This window comes from Prionailurus viverrinus, chromosome X (assembly GCF_022837055.1).
Source record: "Prionailurus viverrinus isolate Anna chromosome X, UM_Priviv_1.0, whole genome shotgun sequence".
In the NCBI taxonomy this organism is placed as follows: domain Eukaryota; kingdom Metazoa; phylum Chordata; class Mammalia; order Carnivora; family Felidae; genus Prionailurus; species Prionailurus viverrinus.
The window spans coordinates 93,981,244-93,989,536 of NC_062579.1; positions in this window are offsets into that span (position 1 = coordinate 93,981,244).

Sequence of the window (8,293 nt, forward strand, 5' to 3'; positions counted from 1 at the left end):
AGCCAGGTCACGATCTCGCGGTCCATGAGTTCGAGCCCCGCGTCAGGCCCTGGGCTGATGGCTCAGAGCCTGGAGCCTGTTTCCGATTCTGTGTCTCCCTCTCTCTCTGCCCCTCCCCCGTTCATGCTCTGTCTCTCTCTGTCCCAAAAATAAATAAACGTTGAAAAAAAAAATTAAAAAAAAAAAATAAATAAATAAACAGTTGAATAAAACCAATCTTCTAACTATTCTCATGGAAGTGTATTTTAGTAGACTGTGGAGAAGGAGGTGGAGGAAAAGTAAACTGAAAAATAAACTGCTTACAAAAATTTAATAAGTGCTAGGAAGAATACAAAGTACTGAGATAAAGTTTAGCAGAAGATAGGTGGAGGGCCAGAGAAGGTCATTTTTTGTCCCCCACAGTTCCTCTTTGTCATGGCAGCTTGGTCTTATTTTATTGATGCTACAACCTCTCAAACGTTATTAAGAAACTGGATTGGGGGCGCCTGGGTGGCTCAGTCGGTTAAGCGTCCGAGTTCAGCTCAGTTCATGATCTTGCGGTCTGTGTTCGAGCCCCACGTTGGGCTCTGTGCTGACCGCTCAGAGCCTGGAGCCTGTTTCAGATTCTGTGTCTCCCTCTCTCTCTGACCCTCCCCCATTCATGCTCTGTCTCTCTCTGTCTCAAAAACAAACGCCAAAAAAAATTTTTTTTAAAAGAAAGAAACTGGATTGTAATTTTCTCAAAGCTATTTCCTGTTTCCTATATTAACTCCGTTTTAGTGGGGCCAAATGTGCTGATTGTTCAGCTTAATTACTCTCTATCAAACTGGGGATACTGTCCATATGTCTAGTGGCTTTTCCTTTTCTGTTCATATTTATAAAGCAAGTCAAAAATTGATCAGTATCAATAGCTGGTGTGGGTTTTGTAACGATTGGATGGATCACCAATTACTCTTGCTAACTGCCCCCCACCCCCATCTTGGATCAGGAGCCTCCAGAGGACTGTGGCCAGCAGTGAGTGCTCTAAACAGCTGCTCAAAGGACAGAGTTTGGGTGGCATTTTTGAAAACGATGTATTCGCCCTGCCCCAACACTTCCTAAAAACTGCTCTGCCAACTAAGTCCTCTTTTGGCTTCTGCTGTTAGGACTTTATAGCTGGCTATATTCTGCCAGTGTGGCAGTTGCCAATGGAGAGGGGGAAGAAGTTACTGGGGAGATCTAGCCTGTTAGGGGAAGAAATACCCTCCACACACTAATCTGGGGCTACCAAAATCTGGAGAGAAAATATGCCAGTGAAATCTGGCCACGTCAGCAGTGTCCACTCATATTACCCCCTGAGCACTTTCCATGCCAAGGGGAGCCTGGAGACTAATATGTTCAGACACTGGAGTCAGGGAGCCCACGTTCAAAATCAGTTACTAGTTGTATGACCTTGAGTGACTTATTTGACCTCTTTGAGATCTTATTTTCCATTTTAAAGACACAGCCATAATATTATTTGACTCATAAGGGTGGTGTGGATATCTAGCTTAAACGAGAAAATACCTACACAGTACAGTACAATTCGCCAAGTCCTTTGACTCCCTTCCTTTGCTCCACGATCAGTATGTAATGATCCAAACCAAACGTTTGACTCTGTAGAATGACTATGGATAAGAAAAGCACACCAATCCCGCCCTCACACGTTGTTCGGTCTTGTTGGCTTTTGAGGACTTAAAGATGTTGGTTTTGCCACGACAGTCTTCCTACCTCAGACTGAAAATGACAGATTTTATCCTGAGTTACTATTGTTCTCAAAAGCATGTTATTTGGTCCTTTTTGTCCTTTGAAAAGTCATAATAAATGTCAAATGTTCAGCATTTCTATTTATCAAATCAGAATGCATGGCATAATCTCCACAGACTCTTCTTCCGTGTTCCTGTTTTTTCTCTCAGATGAATCTAATTGCAGCTATATTTAAAGTCATCTTGCTAGCCAGTACTCTCAAAGTTCATCATCTGGTTGAATGAATGAAAATATCTGATTTCTTCAACATTAATCTGAGTCCTTATTTAAATTGTCAAATAGTCTTTTTCAATTTTCCTTATTTTAAAAATTTCTTATAGGAAATGTTATAAATGTAAACAAAAACTTAAAAAGAAAGAAAAATATCAAGGATATTAATGGAGAGAGGAGTGTTCTTCCCTGTTCCCAATGCTCCCTTCCATACAGATGGGTCTGCATTATTAAACTTGTCAAAATATAGCTGATTTTCAAATAAAATACGACCTACCATGTTTTTATGTAAGAATAACCCTCCAAATTAATGGTAGCCAAAGACAGGAGGGAAAGTTGGTAAAAGGTTAGACATTTACTTAAAGAAAAAACACTTGGTGATTTTACAGGTATGTTATTCCACACATTCAAAGCACAGATAATTCTTTTGCTATTTAAAGTATTATAAATCATTTAAAAGGATATAAAATATTCTAGCTCACTTTATAAAGTTAGAGTAACCCTAATGCTATGTAGTGTTTTCACATTTCCCCAACACATAGGAGAGGTCTGTGGCTTGAAAAGTGGAAAAAAGAACACCCCATGCCTAGCATCGTGCCTGAAATAAAATAGACACTCAACAAATGATTGTCAAATGAAAGCACAAGAAAACTGACAAGCCAAACTCATTTACCTTTATAAAAGCAAAACTACTAAATAAGGTACTAATTGAATTTAAAAGTTGTTACAGGGGCGCCTGGGTGGCTCAGTCTGTTGAGCGTCGGACTTCGGCTCGGGTCATGATCTCACAGTTCGTGAGTTCGAGCCCCGCATTGGGCTCTGTGCTGATGGCTCAGAGCCTGGAGCCTGCTTCAGATTCTGTGTCTCCCTCTCTCTCTGCCCCTCCCCCACTCTCACTCTGCCTCTTTCTCAAATAAATAAATGAACATTAAAAAATAAATAAAATAATAAAAGTTGTTACAAAAGAGTAGTGATTATTACCAAGTTTACCTTTTCCTAGGAATTCATTCATGGTTTAAAATCTATATACTTCATGGGCACCTGGGTGGCTCAGTCAGGTATCTGACTCTTGATTTTGGCTCAGGTCATGATTTCATGGTTGGTGAGATCAAGCCCCGTGTAAGGCTCTGCACTGACAGCATGGAGCCTGCTTAGGATTCTCTCTTTTCCTCTCTTTCTGCCCCTCCCCCACTCACACTCTCTGTCATTCTCAAAATAAATAAATACACTTAAAAAAAAGTCTATATACTTCATGGGGCACCTGGGTGGCTCAATCGGTTAAGTGTCCAACTCTTGGTTTCAGCTTAGGTCATGGTCTCACCATGTCAGGCTTCACGCTGGCAGTGCAGAGCTTGTTTGGGATTCTCTCTCTCTCTCCTCTCTCTGCCCCTACCCTGCATGCCCTCTCTCTCTCAAAATAAATAAATAAACTTTAAAAAATAAAAAATAAAATAAAATCTATATGCTCCATATCAATAATGTGCCATTTTACTGATGTGTGATGAATGTATTTACCCTATCAATAGGTCAAAGAGGAAAAAAACACATTTGATTGGAATTGACCATCCATCCCTAAACAAAAGTAAATAAGGACTTTGCATGTATTATCTTAACATGAAAAAAAATAATGTAGCTGATCATAAACCTCTAAAGCATTACCATCATAGTAAGGATGAAGGCAATGCAGACAGTATCACCACTATCATTTAACATTCTTTCCAGAAATTCTATATATTGTAATGAGATAAAGAGAAATATTGCAAAAGAAACAAAAGTTTTATTTATCATAGATACTGCTGATTACCTGGAAAATCAACTGAAAATTTATTGGAATCAATAATAAAGATGACTAATTATAATATATTACTTCAAAATATGTATCTTCCATATATACAAACACAAAATGACCTGTTAGAAACTATTTAAAATATAAGACTAACAATGGCAATAAGTTTTGTAAATGATGAAGGATAACTATTTTAAAAGCCTTTTTAGGGGCACCTGGGTGGTTCAGTAGGTTAGGCGTCTGACTTCAGCTCAGGTCAAGATCTCATGGCTTGTGAGTTCGAGCCCTGTGTCGGGTTCTGTGCTGACAGCTCAGAGCCTGGAGCCTGCTTTGGATTCTGTGTCTCCCCCTCTCTCTGCCCCCACCCCCATCCCCGCTCATGCTCACTCTCTCTCAAAAATAAATAAACATTTAAAAAAAAATAAAGACTTTTTAAAATTACTGAGGGGCCAAAAAGAAGATTTTATTAAGTGGAGATGCATACCATGTTCCTGAATGGAAAGACTCAATAGTATATGAATGTCAATTGATTCCCAAATTAAGTCTATAAACAGAAGGAAATCCCAATCAAAATTTTCAAGAAAATTCTTTTTGGAACTTGTGACAGAATGATTATAATGCTTATCTGAAAAAAAATAGGTAAAAATAGCCAATTTCTTTTTAAAAGAGGACCAATCGGGGCGCCTGGGTGGCACAGTCGGTTAAGCGTGCGACTTCAGCCAGGTCACGATCTCGCGGTCCGTGAGTTCGAGCCCCGCATCGGGCTCTGGGCTGATGGCTCAGAGCCTGGAGCCTGTTTCCGATTCTGTGTCTCCCTCTCTCTCTGCCCCTCCCCCGTTCATGCTCTGTCTGTCTCTGTCCCAAAAATAAATAAACGTTGAAAAAAAATTTTTTTTTAAATAAAAAATAAAAAACCAAAAGAGGACCAATGATTAGATATCAAAACCATTCATTCATTCACTTGGTCACTTAATTACAAATGCAATACCACTTAGAAGAAAACAAACAGAAACCCAGGACTTAGTTTAAAAAGAAAATAAGCTGCAGCATATTCTCTGAATTGAAGAGGCATTAGCTGCACCCCTTATATAGTTTTGCCTCTCTTCCTCCACATCCATCCCAGACCTGGATGTAAGTCATTAACATTAGCCTCAATTTATAGATGAGAAAACCAAGGGAGAACGAGGGTGAAATAATTTGCCAACAGGCTATACAACCAGTAAAGGGTAGTCTAGTGTCAATAATTTTTACCACTACACTATACTGCCTCTCAGAAAAAGCTTTCTAGAAAAACGTATGATCAGTCAGACTCTGGCACACAAGCTTGAGAATAATCATGAATCAGGATTTTATTGTATTAAATTCAATAATTCAGCAAAATGTACAAAGTGTTTATTAGGTACCAGACACTGCCTGACTTTGGCTTAAAAAGATGGTGAAAAAACAAATATGGTTCCTTCTCTCATAGAAGTTAGAGTCTGCTGAAGGGACCCGCCTAGGGAGAAATTGAACATATAATGACATGTATAATTATTTATTGTGATGAATATTTTGAAGGCAAAAAATAGGATGCCATGAGAAAGAAAAATGGGGGAAGATACATGATTTAAATTGGAACATCAAGGAAGGCTCCTCTGGGGGAAGAATATGTAATCTAAGCCATGAGAATAAGAGAGGCTGAAGTAGGTACCGAGAGAAGGTCATACTCTATGTAATCAAATATATTCTATGTAATCAAATATATTCACCTATACCTTTTCAAGTGTGCCTTTTCTATTTATTATCCCTTGACAGCTTTTCCTCACCTCAAGATGCCGTAAAGATTTGCCTGTATTTTTCTAGGAACAACAATATACAACATTTATATACTTACTCTGTTCCAGATACTCTTCCAATTGTTTTATGTGCATTAACTCACTTAATCCTCACAATAACCTTACCAAGTAAGTACTTTTATTATCTCCTTTTTATAGATGAGGAACCTAAGGCGTGAAGAGATGAGGTGACTTGGCCAAGGTCACGGAGCTAGTATCTGATGGAGTTAGAGTCTGAATCCAGGCATTCTTAACATCAATCTATACTGCCTTGCAAACGTTAGCATTTAATTTTTACATTTAAATCTTTAATCCACCTGCAACTCCTTGATGCATACTATGAAAGTTCTTTTTTTCTAAATGGCTAGTCCATTGTCCCAATAGCATTTGCTGAGTAAGTGTAATTAACGCATGCCTTAAGAAATACTAAATTCTTACATGATCTTGAGCTGCTGCCTTGGCTTTTTATTATTCTGTCTGATTAATCTGACTATCTCTGCACTGATTCCAGTCTGTCTTAAAATGACTGTACCTTCTTTAAACAAAACAAGACTTCCACTCAGATTTTTTTTCAACTTTATCTACAATATCTTATTTTTTATTACTATAAAGTAGTCATTCACTTTTATCTTACCACAACACAACGCTTCTATTTGTGAGGGCACAATCACTAGAACTCTGCTGTTTACTACAAATTAGACCATGTTGTAGCATCAAACATATTTTGAACACCTACTCTGTTCCAGGTATTATAGTAGGTGATAGGAACACAAATGAATAAGATAGGGCCCTGCCCTCAAAGAGTTCATGTCTAGAGAAGGGGACAGAGAAGTAACTCAAACATGATGGTAATGAAGGCTGATAGGGCTAAGTAGAGTGAGCATCTAAATCACATGGGGAGGGGGGACCCAATGACATCTTCCACAGAGACAGTGTAGCTTGAGTTGAGTTTTAAATGGCATGTGGAAGTGTGCAGGATGAAAAGGGTGAGGAAAAGTCATTTCAGACAGCAGAAACAATTGGTGTGGAAGTCAGAAATGCTCAAGGAATTGCCAGAGGTTTGACCTGCTTGAAGCATGAGTTTGTACAGTACATTGCAATGTATGACGAAGCAGACAGAAGCCAGTTCATGCTGGGCTTTATGTGTAATAGCACAATGCTTGGATTTTGTTCTGAAAGTAATGAGAAGCTAAAGGGTTTTATGTAGACAAATGGCATGAACTGTTTCCACTAGTCATACCCATCTGATTAACTGATGGGAAAGTGTCCAAAATAATAGTTTTATACAAAAGTGCAGAAAATTACAAATGGATAAAGAATATACGCAAGTCCGTGACCACAGGAGCTCCGCAGCAGTGGTCAGGAGCAGAGCTATACTTCTCCCGGATCCTAGTACATAAGCCATCAGTCATCTCATCAATGCCCAGGACTTGAAGTGGACCTTTGTTTATATACAGCTTCTGTAGGCAGAGAAATAAAGGTCTACTTCAGCATTTGGGCATTGATGAGGATTCACCGAGATGGTCTATGGCCTGTGTACAAAGATCGGAGGAAGCGGTGGAGCTCAGCTGCTGGGCACCTGCTGAATGACCCTCACGGCTTCCTCTGCAAAGCTCCGCTAAGTTGCACAGAGACACAAATGATATCACTGGAATTAAATAGTAGGCTCCTTCGGGGCCCAGACCCCAGGGATCCTACCGAAGGAAGAGAGAGGATACCCTTCATAGACCCTTAGATGTTAGGTTCGGTACCAAGCAATGTTTTAAACATTTCATTGAATCCTTTCGGTCAGAGCCTTAATAGGTTGTATAACAATTGGGACTCTCTTGACTCAAACTGGTCTTTTGAAAAGGAGAGTTTTTAAAAACAATTTTTTAATGTTTATTTATTTTGAGAGAGAAAGAGCAAGCTCAAGCAGGGGAGGGTCAGAGAGAGAGGGAGAGAGAGAGAATCCCAAGCAGGCTCCGAGCGTCAGCTCAGAGCCCTATGCGAGGCTCAAACCAATCAAGAGTCAGATGCTTAACCGACTGAGACAGCCAGGCACCCCTGAAAAGGAGAATTTTTTAAGACAGGAAAGGAAACATTGATTCACATAAATGAAAACCTCAAGGGTGAAGTTTGCTCAATCTGGGCAGAGCTTGATACAGGGACTCAAATGATATCACTAGGACCTGATTCTCTCAGACTCATGGTTTGGATCTGGTTTATTCTGAGACAGTCTCTCTCTTTGCAATGATAAAATGGCCACAGCAGCACCAGACTTATATAACCTCAGCTTCACATTCAGGGGAAATCAGTTTCTCTTCCCCAAACATCTTCAGTACAACTCTCATTGACCTGATTATATAGTCATCCGAGAACCCATCCATGTGTGAACGAATGGATAAAAAAGCAAGACCCACCTATATGCTGCCTACAAGAGACTCATTTTAGACCTAAAGACACGTGTAGATTCAAAGTGAGGGGATGGAGAAACATCTATCAATGCAAATGGATGTCAAAAGAAAGCCAGAGTAGCAATATTTATATCAGACAAAATAGACTTTAAAACAAACACTGTAAGAAGAGACAAAGGAAGATACCATATCATAATAAAGAAAATGATACCATAAGAAGGTATAACAACTATAGATGTTTATGCACCCAACTTAGAAGCACTCAAATACATAAAACAGTTAATAAAAATAAAAACATAAAGGAACTAATTGATAATAATACA